The following is a 26,473-nucleotide window of genomic DNA, read 5'->3' on the forward strand; positions in this document are numbered from 1 at the left end:
ATTGACATCTATTTATCCAATCTATCATAAAAAAATTATCCCATCAACTTGATAATTTCTGGCCGTTACCCGTAGAGGGATTGACAACCCCTCATAAGCGTCGGGTTGCAAGTATTTGTTCTTTGTGTGCAGGTACCTTTACATAGTGTTTCTTGGTTCTCCTACTGGATTGACACCTTGGTTATCATAACTGAGGGAAATACCTATCGTAGTTGTGTTGCATCATCCCTTCCTCTTTGGGGAAATACCGACGTAGTTCAAGCAACATAAATGACGTGCTGTCGCAACTCTTCTTCTGTTGCACGAGACTGTGCGTCTAGTGGTATTGATCTTGTGATCCATCTCCCTTAGCATGTTCCTGGTTGTTCTGTGCGTAGGAATATTTTTTATTGTAGTCGATGCACCTAGCCTATAGCCCTACAATTGTGCCCCTTGCACCTACACCTACCGGCCATTGCTGGGTAGGATCCATCCACTACTTGGGTGATCCTTGAACCATAAGATGAGGTGGGAAAGGTGGGATCCACCATGGAACATCCAAGGGGGTGCTTGATACGTCTCCGTCGTATCTATAATTTTTGATTATTTCATGCCAATATTATACAAGTTTTACATACTTTTGGCAACTTTTTATATGATTTATTGGACTAGCCAATTGATACAGTGTCCAGTGCCAGTTCCTGTTTTTTGCATGTTTGTTGTATCGCAGAAAATCCATATCAAACGAAGTCCAAATGCAATAAAATTTCATGGAGAATTATTTTGGAATATATGTGATTTTTGGGAGTTGGGATCACCTCAATCGGAGGCCCGTTTTGGGCACAACCCACCAGGGCGCGGCCCCGGAGCCAGGCGTGGCGTGGTGGGTTGTGCCCGCCTCAAACGTCGGTTGGAGCTCTACTTCGAGCGCAAGGAATCTTATATCCTAAAAAATCGTTTTAAAATCTCAGCGCAATCGGAGTTACAGATCTCCTGGAATATAAGAAACGGTTTTCGGCCAGATTAGGGGAACGCGAAACAGAAGGGAACAGAGAGGGAGATCCAATCTCGGAGGGGCTCCCGCCCCTCCGCCGCTATGGAGACCAAGGACCAGAGGAGGAACTCTCCTCCCATCTAGGGGAGAGGCCAAGGAAGAAGAAGAAGGAGGGGGGCTCTCTCCCCCTCACTTCCGGTGGCACCGGAGTGCCGCCGGGGCAACGATCGGGACGGCGATCTACATCAACAATCTTGCTACCGCAACACCAACTCTCTCCCCCTCTATGCAGCGGTGTAACACCCCTTCTCCCTGCTGTAATCTCTACTTAAACACGGTGCTCAACTCCATATATTATTTTCCAATGATCTATGGTTATCCTATGATGTTTGAGTAGATCCATTTTGTCATGTGGGTTAATCGTGATCTTGGTTGGTATGATTGTATATTTTATTTATGGTGCTGTCCTACGGTGCCCTCCGTTCTCGTGCAAACATGAGGGGACCCTGCTGTAGGGTGCTGCAATATGTTCATGGTTCACTTATGGGGGGTTGCGAGAGTGACAAAAGCTTAAACCCGGGTAAGTGGGGTATGACGTATGGGAGTAAAGAGGACTTGATACTTAATGCTATGGTTGGGTTTCACGACCTTAATGATCTTTAGTAGTTGCGGACGCTTGCTAGGGGTCCAATCATAAGTGCATATGATCCAAGTAGAGAAAGTATGTTAGCTCATGCCTCTCCCTCATATAAAATTGCAAGAATGATTACCGGTACTTGTTATCGATTGCCTAGGGACAAATAACTTTCTTGTTGACACAAACCCTTTTTCTAAACACCTAACTTTTATATCTTGCAAAGTACTTCTAGTTTTATTTTTGCAAAGTGGTTCTAGCATCACTCCTACAAACTAGTTTCATACTTGTTTTCGATAAAGTAGACATCAAGTGTGCGTAGAGTTGTATCAGTGGTCGATAGAACTTGAGGGAATATTTGTTCTACCTTTAGCTCCTCGTTGGGTTCGACACTCTTATTTATCGAAGAAGGCTACATACGATCCCCTATACTTGTGGGTTATCAAGACCTTTTCCTGGCGCCGTTGCCGGGAAGCAATAGCGTGGGGTGAATATTCTCATGTGTGCTTGTTTGCTTTATCACTTAGTAGTTTTTATTTTCTGTTCTAAGTTGTTCTCTATCTTTAGTTATGGATATGGAACACGAAACACCAAAAACAATTAGTGGTACTTGCTACTCTTGGAGATGAGGAACCTCCTAGAACCCTCGATGCTCGTTATGTGAAAATTATTATGCACTACTTTGATAATCCTGAGAAAACCCCATTCAACATGATAATGGGAGTAACGTTGGATCAACGTGAATACTTTAGGGATTATCGGTTGATACAAAAAGGGAAACTTTTATGGGATCAAATTTATACGTTGCATTGGTATGCTTGGGATTTATGCTTGAGATATGATTTTACTTGTTGCTCTAGGATGAATGCTCCACAGCTTCCCTTTTCATGCAAATTCAATGATAATGAAACCTTGGCTTCTTATGCTAATGGTATTTATGATTACTATGATGTGGAACGAATAGAAGAATTTGTTGCTTTTAAGGGTGCTTATGAAATTGAATCTTTGTTTTTAAAGTATGAAGCTTTTGATGATGATGTTTATAGACCCGAAATTTTTGCCATCCTTAAATATTGCTATGATAATTATAAATATAATTCTTATATTGATGAATTTATTGAGAAAATCTCCGCTGTCCAAGAAGAGATTAATATTTTGCAGGAGTCTATGGAAGAAGAAATTGATGAATCTGTGAGCTCATTGGATGAAAAAGATGATGAGGAGAGTGAAGAACAAAAGGAGGAAGAGCGGACTAGCTACCCGTGCCCACCTTCTAATGAGAGTAACTCTCCAACTCATACATTGTTTAATGTCCCTTCGTTCTTACCAAAGGATGAATGCTATGATAATTGCTATGATCCCGTTGATTCTTTTGAGATATCCCTTTTTGATGAACTTGATGCTTTCTATGCTTGTGGCCATGATGCCAATATGAATTATTCTTATGGAGATGAACTTGCTATAGTTCCTTATGTTAAGAATGAAATTGTTGCTATTGCACCCACACATGATAGCCCTATTATCTTTTTGAATTCTCCAAACTATACTATATCGGAGAAGTTTGCACTTATTAAGGATTACATTAATGGGTTGCCTTTTACCGTTGCACATGATGATTTTGATGAATATAATATGCATGTGCTTGCTGGTCCTACTTGCAATTATTATGAGAGAGGAACTACTTCTCCGCCTTTCTATGTTTCCGATACGATAGAATTGCAAGAAACATCTTATGCTATGTATTGGCCTTTACTTGATGTGCATGAATTGTTCTTTTATGACATGCCGATGCATAGGGAGAGAGTTAGACTTCGTCATTGCTTGATATGTGTTGCTTTGTGCTCACTACTAAATGCCAAATCATTGTTAATTAAAATTGGCTTTGATATACCTTGGGATCCGGGTGGATCCATTACTTGACCACTTTATGCCTAGCTTAATGGCTTTAAAGAAAGCGTTGCCAGGGAGACAACCCGGAAGTTTTAGAGAGTCATTTATTTCTGTTGAGTGCTTTTCTAAAGTTTAAAAACAAAAAATATATAGAGGGGAACTTAAAACTTCACAAAAAGAAAAGCGAAAGTGAGAGAGACGAGCATTGCGAAAGTGGGGCGTCCTTGAACTTTGTTCATGCCCATGGAAACTTTATGAATCTTAATTGCAGAAAAATTTCAACAAAAATAATTATCCCCTTGTACAATTCCATTGTATTATAAAAATAATGTGCCAAGATTTGCCTTTAGGATGTTTAAATTGCTGGTTGGTTTGTGCGGTGCAAAACAGAAACTTTGGTTGTAGTGTACGATTTTACATTTTTTACTGGAACGTCAAACGGTTCTGAAACTTTTGTACTGTCTTTCTATACAAAATGTTTCCTTTTCCTATTTTTCTCAGAATTGTTAGAGTTACAGAAGTATGGTGGATGTTCGAATCTTTACAGACTGTCCTGTTTTCACAGATTGCTGTTATAGCTTCATTATTTGCGTATGTTTGAATTCTTGTTGAAGCCTCCTTGACTTGGGCCATAGAATTGTGATAGCATATAGTGGTTAATGTTTGTTTGTAATTATACAATAATGTTACAGCAGTACATGATGGAATTTCATTGCCATATTCACTAACCACGCCACTAAAAGTTCGGTTAAGTTTTGTGTGGATGAAGTGTTCGAAGATCGAGGAGGTCTCGATGTGAGGAGAAGGAGGAGAGGCAAGAGCTCAAGCTTGGGGATTCCCAAGGCACCCCAAGTAAATATTCAAGGAGACTCAAGCATCTAAGCTTGGGGATGCCCGGGAAGGCATCCCATCTTTCTTCAACAAGTATCGGTATGTTTTCGTCTTCGTTTCGTTCATGTGATATGTGCAAATCTTGGAGCGTCTTTTGCATTTATTTTTCACTTTTCTTTTATGCACCATGCTGGTATGAGATAGCCCATGGTTTATTTATAGAATGCTCATTGCACTTCACTTATATCATTTGAGTATGGCTTTATAGCATGCTTCATGTGCTTCACTTATATCTTTTGAAGTTTGGATTGCATGTTTCTCTTCACATAGAAAACCGTTGTTTGTAGAATGCTCTTTTGCTTCACTTATATTTATTAGAGCATGGTATTTTGTAGAAAGAATTAAACTCTCATGCTTCACTTAGATCTATTTAGAGAGTTAGAAGGAATTGGCCATTTGAATGGTTAGTCATGAAATCCTACATAAAACTTATGGATCACTGAATATGGTATGCTTGATTCCTTGCAATAGTTTTGCGATATAGAGATGATAATATGTGGGAATTACTAGTAAATGGTTGTGTTTAGTAGGAATATTGGTATTAAGGTTTGTGATTCCCGAAGCATGCACGTATAGTCTCTTGTTATGCTATGAAGTTGGAGCATGATTTATTATTGATTGTCTTCCTTATGAGTGGCGGTCGGGGACGAGCGATGGTCTTTTCCTACCAATCTATCCCCCTAGGGGCATGCGTAGTAGTACTTTGCTTCGAGGGCTAATAAAATTTTGCAATAAGTATATGAGTTCTTTATGAATAATGTGAGTCCATGGATTATACGCACCCTTACCTTTCCGCAATTTGCTAGCCTCTACAGTACCGTGCATTGCCCTTTCTCACCTCGAGAGTCGGTGCAAAATTCGCTGGTGCATCCAAACCCCATGATATGATACACTCTATCACACATAATCCTTAGTATATCTTCCTCAAAACAACCACCATACCTACCTATTATGGCTTTTCCATGGCCATTCCGAGATATATTGCCATGCAACTTCCACCGCTTCCGTTTGATGACTTGAGCATTCATTGTCATATTGCTTTGCATGATCATATAGCTGACATAGTAGTTGTGGCTCAGCCACCGTTCATCATTTTTCATACATGTTATGCTAGATCATTGCACATCCGGGTACATTGCCAGAGGCATTCATATAGAGTCATGTTTTGTTATAGGTATCGAGTTGTAATTTTTGTTTCTTTTGAGTTATAAGTAAATAGAAGTGTGATGATCATCATTACTCATTTTTAGAGCAGTGCCCCAGTGAGGAAAGGATGATGGAGACTATGATTCCCCCACAAGTCGGGATGAGATTCCGGACAATGAGAGAAAATTAAAAAGAAAAAAAGGGAAAAAAGAAGAAAAATTAAAAAAATAAACAAAGAGAGAAAGGGCATTGTTAGTATCCTTTACCACGCTTGTGCTTCAAAGTATCACCATGTTTTTCGTATGGAGAGTCTCCTATGTTGTCACTTACATATACTAGTGGGAATTTTTCATTATAGGATTAGATGCACACCCACTTAGTTTTCATATTGAGCTTTCATACACTTATAGCTCTTAGTGCATTCGTTGCATGGCAATCCCTACTCCTCACGTTGATATCAGTTGATGGGCATCTCCATAGCCCGTTGGTTAGCCGCTTCAGTGTGAGACTTTCTTACTTTTTTGTGTTCTTTATATTTACCCCTATCACCATACTCTATTCCACCCGTAGTGCTATATCCATGGCTTATGCTCATGTATTGCGTGAGGGTTGAAAAAGCTGAAGCTCGTTAAAAAGTATGAACCAATTGCTCGGCTTGTCATCGGGGTTGTGCATGATAAATACTTTGTGTTAAGAAGACAGAGCATGACAAGACTATATGATTTTGTAGGGATAGCTTTCTTTAGCGTTGATATTCTGAAAGACATGATTGTTTGTTGGGATGCCCGAGTATTGATGTCTTTATGTCAAATTATAGACTATTGCTTTGAATCACTTATGTCTTAATATTCATGCCATGATTAGACATTTGATCAAGTTTATGCTAGGCAGCATTCCACATAAAAAATTATCTTTTTTATCATTTACCTACTCGAGGACGAGCAGGAATTAAGCTTGGGGATGCTGATACGTCTACGTCGTATCTATAATTTTTGGTTGTTTCATGCCAATATTATACAAGTTTTACATACTTTTGGCAACTTTTTATATGATTTATTGGACAAACCTATAGATCCAGTGCCTAGTGCCAGTTCTTGTTTTTTGTATCGCAGAAAATCCATATCAAACTAAGTCCAAATGCAATAAAATTTCATGGAGAATTATTTTGGAATATATGTGATTTTTGGGAGTTGGAATCACCTCAAACGGAGGCCCGTTGTGGGCACAACCCACCAGGGCGCGGCCCCGGAGCCAGGCGTGGCGTGGTGGGTTGTGCCCGCCTCGAACGTCGGTTGGAGCTCTACTTCGGGCGCAAGGAATCTTATATCCGAAAAAATCGTTTTAAAATCTCAGCGCAATCGGAGTTACAGATCTCCCGGAATATAAGAAACGGTTTTCGGCCAGATCAGGGGAACGCGAAACAGAAGGGAACAGAGAGGGAGATCCAATCTCGGAGGGGCTCCCGCCCGTCCGCCGCCATGGAGACCAAGGACCAGAGGGGGAACTCTCCTCCCATCTAGGGGAGAGGCCAAGGAAGAAGAAGGAGGGGGGCTCTCTCCCCCTCACTTCCGGTGGCGCCGGAGTGCCGCCGGGGCAACGATCGGGACGGCGATCTACATCAACAATCTTGCTACCGTCAACACCAACTCTCTCCCCCTCTATGAAGCGGTGTAACACCCCTTCTCCCCGCTGTAATCTCTACTTAAACACGGTGCTCAATTCCATATATTATTTACCAATGATCTATGGTTATCCTATGATGTTCGAGTAGATCTGTTTTGTCCTGTGGGTTAATCGTGATCTTGGTTGGTATGATTGTATATTTTATTTATGGTGCTGTCCTACGGTGCCCTCCGTTCTCGTGCAAACATGAGGGGACCCCGCTGTAGGGTGCTACAATATGTTCATGGTTCACTTATGGTGGGTTGCGAGAGTGACAGAAGCTTAAACCCGAGTAAGTGGGGTATGACGTATGGGAGTAAAGAGGACTTGATACTTAATGCTATGGTTGGGTTTCACGACCTTAATGATCTTTAGTAGTTGCGGATGCTTGCTAGGGGTCCAATCATAAGTGCATATGATCCAAGTAGAGAAAGTATGTTAGCTCATGCCTCTCCCTCATATAAAATTGCAAGAATGATTACCACTACTTGTTGTCGATTGCCTAGGGACAAATAACTTTCTTGTTGACACAAACCCTTTTTCTAAACACCTAACTTTTATATCTTGCAAAGTACTTCTAGTTTTATTTTTGCAAAGTGGTTCTAGCATCACTCCTAACAACTAGTTTCATACTTGTTTTCGATAAAGCAGACATCAAGTGTGCGTAGAGTTGTATCGGTGGTCGATAGAACTTGAGGGAATATTTGTTCTACCTTTAGCTCCTAGTTGGGTCCGACACTCTTATTTATCGAAGAAGGCTGCAAACGATCCCCTATACTTGTGGGTTATCAATGCTCTGGTGGTGGATAACCAAAGGAAGGCACACCTCCCTGGAATTCTGACGTTGGGATTGTTGCGGCTGCTTTGGTCGCCATGCACTACCTCTCCCCCCGTACCTTGCCTCAGAATCATTTCACCATAGCACACTTCTCTCAAATTAGATCAAATACTAGACAGAGCCCCTAGGCCACGAAGAACTAGAGCAACTAAAAGAGATAGATGACACACAACCAGTCTCATAACTTGTAGCTGGTAAACAATCCTCACTTCTCAACCACTTTTCCTCAAACGGTTCCTTCCGAATCCAGACTTGGGTGTGCAACCTCGTCTGGGATGCGGTCGAGCAAGTACAATGCCATGGTTGAGGGAGGAATGGGAAAGTGTTTCTGCCTACAACTATCCAAAATACTCAGCATCTACTTCCTCACTATCACTGCCAACTGAGCCCACCAGCCCACCTAGCAGCGTCTCTGCCTCCCCGCGTCAACACAGGCAAATAGTCTCCTAGCACACCTCGGCTCTGATGTTCAAAATGAAGCCAATGCATCCTCGAACAACAACACTGGATAATTTGAGGGAAAACTTCCATGAATCTTAGCAGGACTCACACCACCAAAGGATCTCAGCAAACCATCACCTCCTATAGAGCAAGGATTGACTGACGGACAAGCCTCACCCGCATCCTGAGATGAGGAAGGAACACATATCTCATCGAACTGAATGATGAGGCCATCCAATTAAATAGGATCTTCGCTTTCCTCTCCCGGGATACATCAAATCTAGATTTACTTTGAATAGACGCCATCTTCTTCTCTGCATCCACGATGCTGACTCTGCTACCTGGCCGCCCACACCAAAATCAAATATGTTGTCAAAGTTTGAGCCAAAGCAAACAGACGTGCTCTCTCCTCCGAGTTGGTCCTCGACATAGCCTGCAATGCCAAGCTGCATCGCGCTTCTCTCGCCGCCCTTCCACTACCCTCTCTAGCCATCCAAATCCACCATTAGCCCCACAATCTCCTGGTCCAAAGTTGGTCCCCTTCGTTGTTGGCACCGTGGATAACAAGTATCCACCAACCTCCTGGACGCGGGCCATCCCGACTCGTTTCTGGGAACTCTCCAAAGACAGCAACTCAACCTAAGGCTCACTTGGATTCCCCTATAGGGATTCAAGTAAGGCAAGAGTCTGGGGACCCCCAGACTGAGCTCCGACAAGGCATCACCCTTGCCTCAACTACTTCACCAAGCAAGAAGACGACCGTGATGATCCAACATTGTTTTCCAGAGGAACACTCAAGTCTCGTAGCGACCACTAAGGACGACCACTCCGTCTTGGGTTGTGCCCGACCCACTAAGGAGACAATTCCGCAGGAGCCCGGTCCCGCGGCTGAGCAGGCCGCAAACCTTTACTACCAAGTGGCTAGCGGTGGCATGCCCTCTCCTTGAGCGGTGGTGAAAGAACATGCGGTGCCCCCATGTTTGGTTTTGGTAATTGATGACAATCTCTATGGACTAATGGTTGCCTTGAGTTATATTTGAAGGATTTGTCCATAGGCATTTCTTGAAGTCCATGTGTTGGTTTCAAGGAGTTTATGTGGTGACCAAGGTGTTATTAAGGAATTATCCAAAGATTGGTCATGTGAGAGTTGAGCTTATTGCAAGCATGTCTTGAAGAAGAAGATTGTGTGATCATTCATGTTTACCTTCAAGACATCATCCAAATGAAGAGAGTTGGAAAGAGTCAAGGTTGATCAAGACTAAGTCAAGAGTGAATCAAGAGACATCATCCAAATGAAGAGAGCTGGAAAGAGTCAAGGTTGATCAAGACTAAGTCAAGAGTGAATCAAGCTGATCAACACACAAAGCGCACAAGATGTACCGAGGGATCAAGCGATCCCATGGTATGGTAAACATTGTCAATTACGCCTTGTGTACTAACCCATGGTCTTCGTGAGTGTTCTATGTGGGGTTAGGTACGTGTTCATGGGCTTGCGTCAAGAGGAAGATATCACTCAACCCATGGAGAGGATGACATCAAGTGGTGATCGTCATCAACATTGCCGTGTGCAAGTTCAAGTGGAGCATCACGAAGAGATCAAGTGCTTGAAACTTTCCGTCCATTGTGGTGACAATGGACTTGTGAAGATGTGCGGAAGGGTGGCTCACCCATAGTGGAGTATGGGGGAGAAATCAACTAGTCTTCATCGAGCCAACGCAACCAAGAAAGGTGGTCCAACTTGAGGGAGTCAAGATCGTCATCATCTAGCTCAAGTGGACCATGTGCAAGGCAAAGGTTTGCCCTTGATAGGTTTTCTGTTTTACCGGTCTCATGATGATAGTTGGGAGACTGGGTTATAGGATCGATTGCCGTACTATCAAGGGGGGCTCTCGATGAGTAGCTTGATCGTATCATTCATAGAGAGCTCAAACCATTGCATCCTTGCATCATCTTTCTTGGTTCTTGTTTGGTTCTTCTCTTTGTGAGTTTTGGAGCTTATGGTCATCTTGATGACAAGCTCAAGTTCATCGAAAACAGAGTTCACTCGCATCTTCTATGATGTTTTCGATGTTGGAAGGTTATGCCGGTTCTTCTCGGTTGGAGGTTTCACTTCTCTATTTTGTTGGCATACCTTCCTTGCCACTTCTCGCTGTTTTGATGCTACTCGTCGTCTTGTATCCAACAAGCTTGAGTTTGCTCAATTCGGAGCTCATATGCAGAAGTTATGGCAGTTTTGGTTTCCCGTGGAGTATTCTTGTTTTCGTGAAAGTGGCTTTAGGATGGTCCCAGCGGTAGTACCGCGGTACCCAGCGGTAGTACCGCTTAGGGGTCACAAGCGGCAGTACCGCTCCGCAGCGGTAGTACCGCTGGTGGGTCCTCAGCAATAGTACTACTACGGTACCAGGCCCCTACCGCGTCGACTCGAGGGGTCATTTTTCGTGTCGGATAGTGCGGTACTTCGCGGCGGCAGTAGGGCGGCAGTACCGCTCACGAGCGGTAGTACCGCCCAACCACTGCGGCAGTACCGCTCGGGTCTGTCATTCTCCTGCCCTCCAGACTCCACGGTAGTACCGCCCGGGGGAGAGGTAGTACTGCTGTGGTCAGCGGTAGTACCGCTGCCTCCTACGGTAGTACCGCCCTCTGCGGGGCTGTTTTGGGGGTAACGGTTGGATTGTTCCCCCCACTATATAAGGGGGTCTTCTTCCCCATTCTACCTTATCCTTTGAGCTCGTGTTCTTCCCCCATTGTTGACCTTCTTCGAGCTTGCTAACTCTCAATCCCTCCATGGATTCTTGCTAGTTTTTGAGGGAAAAGAGAGAGGAGATCTAGATCCACATTTCCACCAATCACTTTCTCCTCTTTGTGAGGGGAACCCCTTGGATCTAGATCTTGGAGTTCTTGGTGTTCTCCTTCTTGTTCTTCCTCTCTTTTTCCTCTCTAGCATTAGTTGCTTCGGTGGGATTTAAGAGAGAAGGACTTGGGCACTCCGTGTGCCCTTGCCATTGCATTTGGTGCATCGGTCTGAGTTCTCCACGGTGATACGTGGAAGTTACAAGTTGAGAAGCTTATTACTCTTGGGTGCTTGGTGCCCTTGAGCTTGTTCCTCCTGGGTGCTTGGGCGCCCTAGACGGTTGGTGGTGTTCGGAGCTCAATCATTGTGGTGTAAAGCTCCGGGCAAGCGTCAGGGTCTCCAATTAGGTTGTGGAGATCGCCCCGAGCAATTTGACGGGTACCGGTGACCGCCCCCAAGGGTTGCCAAAGTGTACGGGTTCGGTGACCGCCCCCAAGGGTTGCCATTTGTACGGGTTCGGTGACCGCCCTCAAGGGCCCGTGGAATCACGGCATCTTGCATTGTGCGAGGGCGTGAGGAGATTACGGTGGCCCTAGTGGCTTCTTGGGGAGCATTGTGCCTCCACACCGCTCTAAACGGAGATTAGCATCCGCAAGGGTGTGAACTTCGGGATACATCGTCGTCTCCGCGTGCCTCGGTTATCTCTTACCCGAGCCCTTTACTTATGCACTTTACTTTGTGATAGCCATATTGTTTCTTGTCATATCTTGCTATCACCTAAGTAGGTTTTCTTGCTTAGCATAAGTTGTTGGTGCACATAGGTGAGCCTAATTGTTGTAGGTTTTGTGCTTGACAAATTAACCGCTAGGTTTATTCCGCATTCGTTCAAGCCTAAACCGTAATTATTTTAAAGCGCCTATTCACCCCCCCCATCTAGGCGACATCCACGATCTTTCAGGTGGTGACGTGTCATATGCTTTAACCTCAGCTCGGCACCTGTCACTGTGCGTGGCACGGTAATAAGAGGTTGGTAGACACATGCATCGACGATGGGACATACATTCGTTCCGGGCTCGCCGTAGAAAGACACCCGCCCCCGCATTTTATGCGGTAGGTGTAGTAGCCCCACTGTAATTTTGATATCCCCAAAGCTGCCTCTAGCAATTGTGCTAACCCCCTTGACATATAAAAGGAGAAAGGAGTCCCGTGCTACGGTATTGAGGGGGGAGGACAAGAAGGAAGAAAGGGAGAAGAACTTAGTGGAAATCTATAGGCTTTGATACTAAGAAGAATCTGCATGCTTCCTTCCCGGGACTCGCAGCACCACTCTATTGTACTCATCCACCACTCAATCCACCAAACAAGTAGGAGTAGGGTATTACACACAATTAGTCCCGAACCTGGGTAAAACCCCTTGTCTCCAGATCCTCCGCCAACTCAACGTTGAGACGGTATTTGTTTTTTCCGCGCCACCTCCGAACAAAAAAAGGGTGCAGTCTCGTGCTCCCCGGTGTCGCAAGTGCACTCGAGCACGCACCCGACATTCGCCTTGAGAATCCATCAGTAGATTTCAGCAACATCGTGGGCTCTGCAACGGGTCCACCGGATCTCATTGGTGACGCGCCCAGCGCACCGAGGCATGCACTCGATCACGAGGAGCGAACCAGGTGAGGCAGGGGACGAAGTTCTCTAACGGACAGAGCTATGGGTGGAATCTCACCATAATGGGGTGGGCAGCCGGGATCTATGCGGTGGAGTGGCAGGGTGTGCGGTGGAGCGGGAGCCGTCTCGAGTGAAAGCATTCGCTTGGCCCCTCTGAGAACATTTGTTTAGACATTTAGGGTTCGAATAGAGATGTTCTGAGATTCATCGTGCGTGTTCGTGCATACCATTCCTCGTGTTGTGTCTCGATGGAGACGGTGCTTCTCGTCCATGCCGCACACATGTCTCTGTCCTGATTATTTCTGGTGGAAAATTATCTAAAATAAACCTTGAATTTATAGACGAAAGCTAAATCAAACCTCAAACTTTGAATTCCTGAAGTCAGCACACCGAAGTCTCTGATCCCGGTCTATTTTAAACCTTGAGTGCGTTCCCAAACGAGGATTGCTGACGTGGCAGCTGAAACCCGGGATCGCTGACTGTCGCCGAACTGTACTGGGTCGGTCCATCAGGTGAACTTAAACTGCAGTCGGACGGTACTATGCTTGCCCACCGGGCAAACTTAAAAATACCAAAACAATGGAGACGTTATGAATCGAACTTTCAATCTCGCGTTGTTGACCAAGTCCTGATAGCCACTTTATCCGATAGCTGTTGGAGATAAAGAAGAAGCACTAAATATTTAACGTCACATGGAAGCATCGAGATTTGAAAACATCTCTGAAACTTTTAGACATATTTTCTTGAAAATTGTCAACAATTTTGAAATCCGAACATTTCTTGGAATTATGATATTTTTTTAGAAAATACAAACAAAATTTGAAAACGTGAATCCCCTAGGATTTTTAAAGTGCGAACACTTTTTTAAATGAATAATTTAGAAATCTGAACAAAATTTGAAAGTGTGAACAATTTTAAAAAATGTGTTCAAATTTTTAAAGAAAGTTAGAAAGTGTTTGCACTTTAAATTTTTATTCAGGTTTCAAAATTTGTTCCCACTTTTACGAAGAAATGTTTATGTTTCAAAAAAATCTTGTTTTGGAAAATTGTTCGCACTTATTTTGTTTTCGAACTTTCAATCTCGCCTTGCTGACCAAGTCCTGATAGCCACTTTATCCGATAGCTGTTGGAGATAAAGAAGAAGCACTAAATATTTAACGTCACATGGAAGCATCGAGATTTGAAAACATCTCTGAAACTTTTAGACATATTTTCTTGAAAATTGTCAACAATTTTGAAATCCGAACATTTCTTGGAATTTTGATTGTTTTTTTGGAAAATACAAACAAAATTTGAAAACGTGAATCCCCTAGGATTTTTAAAGTGCGAACACTTTTTAAATGAATAATTTCGAAATCTGAACAAAATTTGAAAGTGTGAACAATTTTTGAAAATGTGTTCAAAATTTTAAAGAAAGTTAGAAAGTGTTTGCACTTTAAATTTTTATTCAGGTTTCAAAATTTGTTCCCACTTTTACGAAGAAATGTTTATGTTTCAAAAAAAATCTTGTTTTGGAAAATTGTTCGCACTTATTTTGTTTAGGTTTCAAAAGTTATTGATGTTTTCAAATCTTTCTTCTTTTTTTCAAAAATTGTCCGCGCTTTAAAAAATTGTTCGGGGATTACAAAAATGGTTCATGTTTTCAAAATTTCTTTGTATTTCTTTTTATAAACTCTTTTTAAGAATACTTTGATTTCACAATTGTTGACCGTTTCCAAGAAAATGTTCGAGATTTTAAAAAATGTTTCAAATCTCTGACATCGCAGAGCGTTATTAAATATGTTCGCACTTCTCATAAATGTCGAGAAGTCATTACTTATAGAGGCTAGCGGGATGAGGTTAGAAACACCAGGTCCCAAGTTTGAATCTTTGTCCGTCCATTTTTTTCTCTTTTGGGTATTTTTAAGTCGCGCGATACGTAAAAGAAAAAGACGATTCGCCCTAATGGGCCAGCCCAGTTGCGTCCAGCCCTAGTCTTACCTGTCACGTCGACAATCCCCTTGAGAACACGCTCAAGGTTTAAAATAGACCGGAATCGAAGAGTTCGGTGTGCTGATATCAAGGATTCAAAGTTCATGGTCTGGTTTAGCTTTCGTCTATCAATTCAACGTTTATTTTAAACTTTTTCCTTTCCGGTGTGACTTTCATGTGTCATCCACCGTCTCACCGGCCCGTGATAACGCGATGCTACATCAATCGCATCATTTTCCACCCAACAACAACATTGGGAGGTCGGAATCCCGAGCGGCCCGGCCGTGTCATCTGTGAGGCACACTCCGACGCTCGGATTGTTGCTGATCATCCACTGTTCTTGTTTGTGCAGGCAGGTCACGCGAAGAGCAAGTGGCGCGGTGTCAAGTGCATGCGTGCGTCTCATGCCCTATCCATGAGCGCCTAGCGTCTTGGCTAGCTCGACCATGTTCATAGCCCAGGGTTTGTTTTCCCAACAATCCTTTTGCCCCTGTCATGCTGAAGCAATACGTGACGCCCTTCACTGAAATTATGGCGCGCAGTTGTACTTCTGGCCTTAGAATTTGACTAATTAAATTGGCTCGTCCTGTATAATTCAGTTTGCTTCTCACTGCTAAGGAATACTAGTATACATACTCCTTTGTGTCACTGTCATCGATAGAGCCGTGGTCCATAAGCGGCATGAGCCGGAGCTGTGCATAAAATAGGACTCGGCGACGTGGTGTTTATTGCAGGCACGCACGGATTATAATTGATTTACTCCATTAATTCTTCTACAAACTAAGGTCCGGTTGAACGTCGCAGTACACAGGCGCATCGTCGAATTGCTTAACACTCACTATTCGTTTCCGATAGCACTATACTCTGATTACGATGGGCGGTGACCAGGAACGAGGACGGAAAGCACCGGTTGCACCGCCGTGTTCAACTACAAACCATACGTATCGCACGCTTTCTTTTCTTCAGAAAAAGAAACAAGCCCCACTATACTATCATGTGTTTTTTTTAGAAACAAAAATATCACCTCGCACTGAAAGAATTTTCATATGAGACATACAAGTATCAAATCTAGGGTTTAATCCCTCATGAGTTGCGATACAACCACCCTTCTAACCATCAAATCGCAAGTTTGTTTTCAATTGATTTATACCCACACATCCCACTAAAGGTTCATCAATTTAGTAGTGTGTACACTCATATATGTTGATAATGATGTTCAATTAGTTTTAATTAAGTTATGTCACATAAAAAACATTGCGCCAAGAATCAACAAAAAGATGCTTTGCAATGCTGACATATGATCTAAGCGACAAAAGGGAATATATCATGATAACAAGTGGGAAAGTCAACTTTCATCAGCAAATACATAAAATAAAGGAATCCATGATAAGGGTTGATGACAATATTCCATTTCCATTCATGGGCAAATGCTTTAAACAATGTTGCATTTGTAACTCGGAAATAAAACACACATTAACCTATATAACCTAATAAAATAGTTCTCAGCCCTAAATTTAAAATTATGCAGCCCCTAGGTAGCACGGTGATTCTAGAGCTCCACTCACGAAAGATAGATGGAACTTGTTGAGTATCGTGATTATTAGAGAAGACGAGATAGACTAGGATTTATTCTGGCTTGTCTTGTATTCCAAGTAAATCATTGTATTTCTATATATATGCCCATGAAGCTCAAGCAATACAACGAATGATTGCATCATATCCCTCTATCCCGTTTAACATGGTATCTATCGCAAGTCGATCCTAAACCCTAGCCGCCGCCGCTTCCGTACCCACGCGCCGCCCTTGGGGCGGTCGGCCTTCATGACCGCCGCCGGGGGCCGCGCTGCCCGTACATAGGGTTCGTCCGCCGGCCGTGTTGGCCGGCTGCCCTAGAGAGTCTTTTTTCCGATCCTTTGATTCGGGTTTTCTCTCTCTCGCCGGTCGCATTGATCGGCGTCTACTTTTTGGTTTTCCAGTCTATGTGATTCGGTTTGCGTCGCCCACCGCCGCCGTCGACCCCGTGCGCCTCTAATCCAACACCGGCGGGATCGGCCAGCTTCTTCACCGACCCGACGGCCTCGCGCGTATGCCCGTCGGTCACCCCGACCCGGCGGCCTCGCGCGTCGTCCGCGCGTCGGCCTGCCGGTCGCCCCGACCCGGCGGCCTCGTGTCGTGCGGCGGCCCTTTGCCGCCGCAGTTCGCACGCCGGCCCGCCCGTGGATCTACGACGGCCGTCACCGCCCTGCTCCGACCGGGACTCCTGCATCACCCCGACCCGGCGGCCTCGCATCATGCAGCGGCCAATCATAGCCGCCCTGCCGACCGCCGCCGCCGGCTTCATCTCGGACTCCGCCGCCACCGCGCCTCCACCGAGCGGCGTCCCCGACCTCGCGCGCGATCCACCTCATCCTACGTTGTGCGACCGACCTGGCCCGTCGGTTGCGCGCGCCTCCACAGGCCCCGTGAAGACCGTCCCGAGTTCAGGGCGCCCCTCTACCGATCGAGCATCGGGCTGCTGCTGCATCGCCCCGTCGGGCCACAGTGCCGCCGCCCCGTGGTTCTTCTCCCGGCTGCACCGACCCGCGTCACCGCTACGTCGCCCCTTCGGGCCGTAGTGCCGCGGCCCACGGTCCCCCGCCGCCCCAAGGGCGTCCGCTCTAGGCCGTCCGGTGGCTGCACCGACCCTCGCGCCGCCGCTGCGTCGCCCCGTTGGGCCGTAGCGAGCGTGGCACGCGGTCCACGCCGCCGTCCCCGCGGTTGCGCCGACTCGCGAACCGCCGTTGTGTCGCCCCTACGGGCCGCAGCGTTGCGGCCTGCGGTCCCAGCCGCCGCGCCGAGGTCTTCCCGTCGTCGCCCCGACCCGCCTGCCGCCGCTGCGTCGCCCCTTCAGGCTGTAGCGCCGCGGCCCGCGGTCCACTCCACCGTCACCGCGCGTCAACCCCCCGTGGTATGCGCCGTGCCGTCTCTCTTGGCGCGGGAACACCACCGTCCGCGCCGGTCTTCGTCACGCTGTCAGGGTTCTTCGCCTACTTCGAGCACCGCCGCCGCACTCCTAACCTAGCCGCCGCCGCCGCCGCTCTTCTTTGGCCGCCGCCGCCGCCCGTCCACCCCTTTCGTCTTCGTCCAGCACCAGCTCGTCGCCAGCGTCGCCGTCATCTACCCCGACCGCTTCATCTACTCCGACAACCGCGGGCGACATTGGCCCCGTGCCGATGGACGCCGCAATCGTCGTCGAGTTCTTCTCTGCTGGCCCCTCCGACTTCTCCGACATGGCGTACAGCTCGTGCAGGTCCCTCGTCTACGCATGCCCGGTGCTGGCAACACCGATGCGTGCCTTCGTCCACGACGTGTCCCCGGGCCTGGCAAGCCTGGTGCGGCGCTTCGTCAACTTCGTCTTCGTCTGTCTACGCATGCCCGGTGCTGGCAACACCGGTGCGTGCCTTCGTCTACGATGTGTCCCCGGGCTTGGCAAACCCGCCGCGACGAGTCGTCAACAACATCTTCTTCCCGGCGCACCACTACTTCGACACCAATGCGCCCATGCTAACTCGGCGCCTCCTTGCGCCCGCGGCTCTATGGCCACATCCTCGACACCGGCTCCCCGACTCGACATCGACCACGATATTCTTCGCACGACTACCTCGACCACGGCTACACCACCCTCCGCTCTCGGCTACATCGACAAACGACACAAAGGGCTACCGCCTTGCTTGAGCAACCTCGTCGGTTGTCACTCCAGCCACGACTCCGCGATGCGTCGACCGTTACGACTGTGGGGGGTGTCCGTCGGCTTGCCTTCGGATTCTTCTCCAGTCTCATCGTCTGCGTCGCTACCGTTGTGACCGCGGGGGATGTTGAGTATCGTGATTATTAGGAAAGACGAGATAGACTAGGATTTGTTCTGGCTTGTCTTGTACTCCAAGTAGATCATTGTACTCCTATATATATGCCCACGAGGCTCAATCAATACAACGAACGATTCCACCATATCCTTCTATCCCTTCTAACAGAACTTACTAAGGCGAAAACATATTTATTGAGATAATAATCTTATTGCTCCAACACCGCTCTAATAAGGTGATACAACCAACTTTAGACGCTTCTGTTTTTATATAGGCTCACAACTAAAGAAAATCTATTTTTTTGCAAAGACAAAACTATATTTTTTTAAAAAAGTGATAAGCCCATGACAAATCTATACATAGCCAAGAGTAAAGAAACTAAAAGTTAAAAACTAAGAGCATCTACAACCGGATATGTCAAATATGGCCCCTCAAACGCCCTGACGCGTCCGCGGACAGTGATCGGGCACGCGTCAAATTTCACTTGTTGCATTCGGACATCTCATATTAGATTTTTAAATTCATACAAAGACATGCAAACGAAATAACCTACATACAATGTCGATTACCTAGTTACTCATCGTTGGAGATGTCGACGATCTCCGTGCCCGGCTCCGGCAGGATTGGCGGCAGCTGCAGCTCTGGTTTCTCTAGCTGCTCCGCTCCGGCCTCCTCCGCCTCTATCTCCGCCTGTTCCCGCGAGAGGAACGTCCGGTTGGCCTCCACATAGGCCTCATCCTGGATGGACTCCAGGATGGCATGCTGCTCCGCCATCTCGTCGGACTGGGCATGGCGAACTCCGCCTCCGCCAGCTCCATGTTGAAGCCCGACATCTGCTGCTCCGGCTGCTCCGCCTCCTCCTCCTCCATCGGAGCCAGCTCCTCCTCCTCCTCCTCCTCTTCCCCAGGCTGCTCCTCCTCCTCCTCTGGCTCCGGCGAGTCCGGAGGCAGCCCAGCAGCGATGCGGGCTGCACGCGCGGCTTGTCTCGCCCGGATCTCCTGCTGGATCTCGGCATTGCGTGGTAGGTGATCTTCCTCCGGACCGTGGCAGACCACCGAAGTGTGGGCAGAGCACCGGGGCGGGAGAGGGAGGAGGTGGATGGGCTCAGACTGGCGGCATAGAGAGGGTGGGTGGGTGGATGGACTATGGTTGCGGGACTCCGACCGGGTTAAATAGGCGGATTTGCTCTCGAGCGGCGAGCTGGAGCAGCGCCACGTGGCGTCCACACCACAACGACGGAGGAGGCGTCCGTTGGACCGCCGGGTTTCCGGCGAGCCCGCGTGGGATCCCTTCGTCAGTCCTATATGGCGGGCATATGCCCGGTCGCATTCGGGCGCCCCATATTTGCCCCATATTTAGGCTGGATATGAAGGGTACCGGTCAGCCCGGACGTTTGAGACCCGTTTGAGAGGGCTGTCTGGGTCAGAAAAACATGACCGGTCAACGATCAGGCATCCCGCCCGGCCGTATGAGACGGGTTTGGAACGTCCGGCTGTAGATGCTCTAAATATGAACTACACACGTAAAAGATGCTCAATTCGCCCAAAAGATAGTGTGACAAAGCTGCGCGTTCATGGAAGATCTCCTTGAAAACGATTCTCACGGAACTCTATGCCATCAGCATAGTGCGCGGTTTCCATATCACTAATGTTGAAACCCCTTATAGGAATTTTATACTAGCATTGTACAACACGTGCAAGTATATAGGCTAGATACCAGCAGTGTCCACAAAAATCGGGAACACCGTTGCTGTCCTCGTACTTGCGGCGTGCGCAGGATAGGCGCACTCTCAGTTTGTCGGTATGAGGAAGCCCTCCAGGCAGAAATTATTACGGGGCATTCGGATAAGGTGCACATTACTAATATAAGTGGAGTAAGACCTACTCCCTCCGTTCTAAATTGCTCGTCGTAGAAATGGATGTATCTAGAACTAAAATACATCTAAATACATCCATACCTGCGACAAGTAATTCGGAACGGAGGGAGTAGCAGCATGCGCGCGCACAACATGCCTCACCAATGATGAAGGCGGGCCCCGCACCCTTACACTAGGGTCGGACCCTTGTTTTTACAGCGCGTGCTAGTACGCCGACGCCCCTAGTGTTAGTCATAGCGGCTGCGTGTGCTTTTTAAACCGGACACTGCTAATGTTTGCGGTGTTCGGGTTATGCGAACGCTGCCAAGTTAATGGTCACTAGCCGTGTTTGATTTATGTTGCAAGCTGCTAGTTCGCTCGTGTGATCCTCACTTTTCCCTCTCACACTCACTTTTTCCTCCTCTCACTCGCTTCTTCTTCTTCTTCTTCTTCTTCTTCTTCTTCTTCTTCTTCTTCTTCTTCTTCTCTCTCCCCACCATGTTAGCCTTATTGTTTTGTCTCCCCTATTCCTCTAGTTAATTAACTTCTCTCTTTTATTGATGCATGATTGACTAATAATTACTCTCCCCTCCATGCAACCTTCCCATGGAATAAATTAAGTCTCTTTGTCTTCCATTTCTTTTGAGGTATTCTCCCTCTTTATTAATATCTCTCTTTGAACACACGTAGGGGTTCAATCTCGATTAGGATCAACGTCAAGATCTTGAAGTTCATTAGCTATGTCACTGAGATGGTCAAAGGTTTGTTGGCAGGTTTCATTTCCAATGCGCTTGAAGCGATTGAATTTCGCTCTTAGAGTATCAATTCGAGCTTCTTTCCGAGTTGAGACTCCTTCATTGATCTTCTTGAGGACATCCCACAATTCTGTCGCAGTTTCACACTGGCGATAGCGAAGAAATTGTGCTCGATTGAGATGGCTGCTAATCTCATCTTTGGTCTGAGTATCCAGCTGAATGGGCTTCTTTTCTTCATCGGAAGGGGCTTGAGGTACAACAACATGGAGCACGAATTGCACCACATTCCACATGTCATCATCTATTGCTCGGAGACGGATCTTCATCTTTTCCTTCCAGAAGGGGTAGTTCGTCCCATCGAATATGGGAATCTTGAGATGCGACTTGTAGTTCACTGAAGACATACTTAAACTCCAAAGTCGTTAGAGTAAAATGAGCAGAGTCAAGGAGTACCTCGCTCTGATACCAATTGTAGGAACGGAGTATGTCTACCAATTTTCTTCGAAAAACCTAAATATGAGTGAAAACCAAACTACAGTGAACTAAAATAGAGTACCGAAAGGAAACTAAGACAAGCATCGATGTGAATCATATGAATGAAAATGCATTGAAGGTAAACACGGGTGACTGGGGTGACCGAAGATGCTCGATGGCAACAAGGTATTTGTTCGACCAGTTCGTCTTTCTGCACAAGGACTACGTCTGGTTGGAGGGGTTGTGACTTAACACGGAAGATAAAACTCTCTTCACTCTATTCTCCTCAACAATCGATTCGTCAACCGATGCCGATTACTCGTGGTAGATATTTGAAGGCGATCTCCGAACCTTTACAGACTTCTTCTTCGAGAACTACAATCACTCTTGGTCTCTAAAAAATTGACACCTAACCGTCTAGAGAGTTTGCAGCTCTCAAGAGTAATAGTCGGAGCATACTAAACTTAGATTCTAGTGATGCTAACCACTATCTAATTCTTCGGCTCTAGGGTTTTTCTCTTGGTGGATTTTAAACTCAAATCGCTCAGAGAGCGGGTTGCTCAACAATCTTCTCATAATCAAATGGAGCAGCCAGCGGACAAAGCCGGCGCAGGGTGGCTATAAATAGCCCCAGCCTTTCCAGATGGGAAAATGACCATTTTGGACACAAGGTCCAGCCAATGGCCAGCCGACACGTTCATAATGGTCGGATGTTGGAGCAACAGTAACATTACTTGAGGAGCAAGTAATGCTAACTCCTCGGTCTGAGACAAATCTCTCGCAACGAAGAAGAACATGGTCTCTTGCTGGCAAGTATTTGCTCGGAACACAAAGAGATTTCTCTCACAGCTTTCATAGGATTTGGTTTTAGCATCGGAGAATCAAAGCTTCGAACGCTACACCCCTCTTAATAGTACGGTGGTCTTATGACTCAATGAAAGAAGAAGAATAACGAAACAAATGCTACGACTTCACTTCGTCTTCATTCTTCCTCAAACGCAGTCATATTGTTCGAAAGACACTAAACCAATTGCTTGAGCTTCAACAATTTTTAGGGGTCACTCTTGTTAGCATCATCTTCGGTGATAACCTTCGCTGCCATGCAGGGAGATTATCTTCGTCGTTTGCATCAAACTTATTGATACTTCAGGGACCTGTTACTCTGTGTGCACTAGCAAACACATAAGTCCCATACTGTTTATGTCAACAAACTCCAAAACATAAGGGACCTATCATTGCACCAACAGTACGGGAGCTCGGCATCGGGACAAAGCGGTGGAGCTCGAAGACATCCTGCTGGCGCTTCAAGAGAACTCCCTCGACCTCATCCACTCCACGCCGACCACACCCGCCATCCAAACCTGCCTCACCGGCTGGAATTACTCCGCCGTGATGCACCCCGCCTCGGTTATCTTTGTCTCGCCTATAAAAGGGCACCCCGAGCTCCATTCATCACTCACACCACTCCACCATCATCCCAATCGACCTCCCGCACACTCCCTCGACCTCGAGAAGGTCATCTTCTCCATCTCCGGCCACCTGATCCACCGCGGTAGCCGAGACCCCCTCGTCGCCGTTAGGCCACCTCCGCCACCAAAACCTCGTCAGTAGCCTTCTAGTCCACCATGTAGTCGATCCCCGTGCCTCAATTCGTCAACCAGAGCCCTCTTCGGAGGGATCCGCTGTCGGTGTCAAAACCGGTAGATCTCGGGTAGGGGGTCCCGAACTGTGCATCTAATGATTGAAGGTAACAGGAGACAGGGGACACAATGTTTACCCGGGTTCGGGCCCTCTCGATGGAGGTAATACCCTACTTCCTGCTTGATTGACTTTGAGGAATACAGGGGTTACAAGAGTTGATCTACCTCGAGATCGTAATGGCTAAACCCTAGATGTCTAGCCGGTATGATTATGATTGCCTCTACGGACTAAACCCTCCGGTTTATATAGACACCGGAGGGGGCTAGGGTTGTACAGAGTCGGTTTACAAAGGAAGGAATCTTCATATCCAAACGCCAACCTTGCCTTCCACGCCAAGGAGAGTCCCATCTGGATATAGGGGAGGCCTTCCATCTTATATCTTCACGGCCCATAAGTCCGGCCCATGTCGCATAGCTCGGACGCCCGAGGACCCCGTAATCCAGGACTCCCTCAGTACCCCCTAAACCTGGCTTCAATGACGATGTATCCGGCGCGCAGATTGTCTTCGGCATTGCAAGGCGGGTTCCTCTTCCGAACACTTCAAAGCAGTTGATTACAAGAACTGTATCCGGCCTTGCGCAATAACCACAACCCTCCACCGCTAGGGTATAATACTTAATAAAAAAAGCATGACACGTCTTTTACTAACAATTCCACGGGCAAGATGTCACATCCAAACTCCCCATCATTTTGAATCGTTTCTCTCGTTTCGCGTTTCAAGATGCAGTCTCCGGTGACACATCTTGTCAAAGCAAAAGATCGTGTCCCCTTATTACGGGATTCCCATCAATACAGGTTTGGGTAATCCAATCGTGCCGTTCGCACGACCCCTTGGGAATAAGCGAGTTTTAATGCTCGTGGGGGGGGGGGGGGGGGGGCGCTCTATATTCACTGACTTTAGGAGGAGATAAGAATCCACCTTTTCACCCCATGCCTTCTTCTTCCTCAGCCCATCCGCCCTTGAGCTCCAGCGCCCAAGCTTCGATCCCTTCCGTCTCCAGAAAACATTCTAGCCATGTCCGGATCCGGAGCGCAGGGTAGGTGGATGGCCTTCTTCGTCATAGAGGGGAACATCAAGGAGCTCCGGAGGCGGGGTACTTAGCCAAGGAAATCGCCCACCGGCTTCCGGCCAAGAAGCAGACCGTCCCTACTCCGGAGCCCCACGAGAGGGTAGTTTTTATTCCTCATTTCCTTCGCGGACTAGGGTTTCCCCTCCATCCTTTCGTCCGCGGCCTTATGTTTTACTACGAGCTAGATTTCCATGATATAGCCCCAAATTCCTTCATCAATATTTCAGCGTTAATCGTCGTGTGTGAGGCATTCCTCTGCATCCCTCCCGACTTCGGCCTATGGCTCAAGGTCTTCAATGTGAAGCCAAAAGTGGTGGATGGTCAACACGCGGAGTGCGGCGGTGCCATGGTGAGCAAGCTCCCCAACGTCACTTGGCCCAAAGGCACCTATGTGGAGACCGTGAAGGGGTGGCAACATGAGTGGTTCTATGTCACGGAACCCCGCGACTCCACATGGGCCGCTTCCCCTGAGTTCAAGTCCGGGCCTCCAATGCGGCTTACATCCTGGCTCAATAAGGGGCTAGACTGGGCGTTGTCCGACGAGGTGACGATGCTGCAGAAGCGCATCAAGAGTATGGTGGACAAGAATACAAGTCTTGTCAGCGTGATCCAGGTAATGCTCTTTCGCGGGATTCTCCCCTGCCAAAGCCGGACTCAGCACATGTGGGAGTTCAACCCGGCCGGTCCCCGGACCCTGCAGCGGTTCTTCGGCACGAAGCACGAAGACATGTGGAAGCTGTTGGAGAACGTAGCAGAAATTCAAAATTTTCTACGCATCACCAAGATCAATCTATGGAGTAACTAGCAACGAGAGAGAGGGGAGTACATCTTCATACCCTTGAAGATCGCGATGCGGAAGCGTTGCAAAATGCGGTCGGTGAAGTCGTACACGAAGTGATTCAGATCGCGGCCGAATCCGATCTAAGCACCGAACAACGGTGCCTCCGTGTTCAACACACGTGCAGCCCGGTGACGTCTCCCGCGCCTTGATCCAGCAAGGGAGAGGGAGAGGTTGGGGAAGACTCCGTCCAGCAGCAGCACGATGGCGTGGTGGTGGTGGAGGAGCATGGCACTCCAGCAGGGCTTCGCCAAGCACTGCGAGAGACGAGGAGGGAGAGGGGTAGGGCTGCGCCAAGAGAGAGGGAGACTCGTGTCTTCTGCAGCCCCAAACCCCCCACTATTTATAGGAGGAGGGGAGGAGGGTGCGCCCCCTCTAGGGTTCCCACCCCTAGGGGGGCGGCAGCCCTAGATGGGATGGAGGGGGCGGCCAAGAGGGGGAGAGAGGGGGGCGTGCCCTAGGGTGGGCCTTAGGCCCATCTGCGCCTAGGGTTTCCCCCTTTCCCCTCCAAGCTGCGCCTTGGGCCCTGGTGGGAGGCGCACCAGCCCACTCAGGGGCTGGTCCCTTCCCACTCTTGGCCCATGCAAGCCTCCGGGGCTGGTGGCCCCTCCCGGTGGACCCCCGGAATCCTCCGGTGGTCCCGGTACATTACCGGTGACGCCCGAAACTCTTCCGGTGGCCAAAACCTCACTTCCTATATATTATTATTTACCTCCGGACCATTCCGGAACTCCTCGTGACGTCCGGGATCTCATCCGGGACTCCGAACAACATTCGGTAACCATGTATATCTATTCCCTATAACCCTAGCGTCATCGAACCTTAAGTGTGTAGACCGTACGGGTTCGGGAACCATGCAGACATGACCGAGACGTTCTCCGGCCAATAACCAACAGCGGGATCTGGATACCCATGTTGGCTCCCACATGTTCCACGATGATCTCATTTGATGAACCACGATGTCGGGGATTCAATCAATCCTGTATACAATTCCCTTTGTCAATCGGTATGTTACTTGCCCGAGATTCGATCGTCGGTA

The sequence above is a fragment of the Triticum aestivum genome, chromosome 3D, assembly GCF_018294505.1.
Source record: "Triticum aestivum cultivar Chinese Spring chromosome 3D, IWGSC CS RefSeq v2.1, whole genome shotgun sequence".
In the NCBI taxonomy this organism is placed as follows: Eukaryota; Viridiplantae; Streptophyta; class Magnoliopsida; order Poales; family Poaceae; genus Triticum; species Triticum aestivum.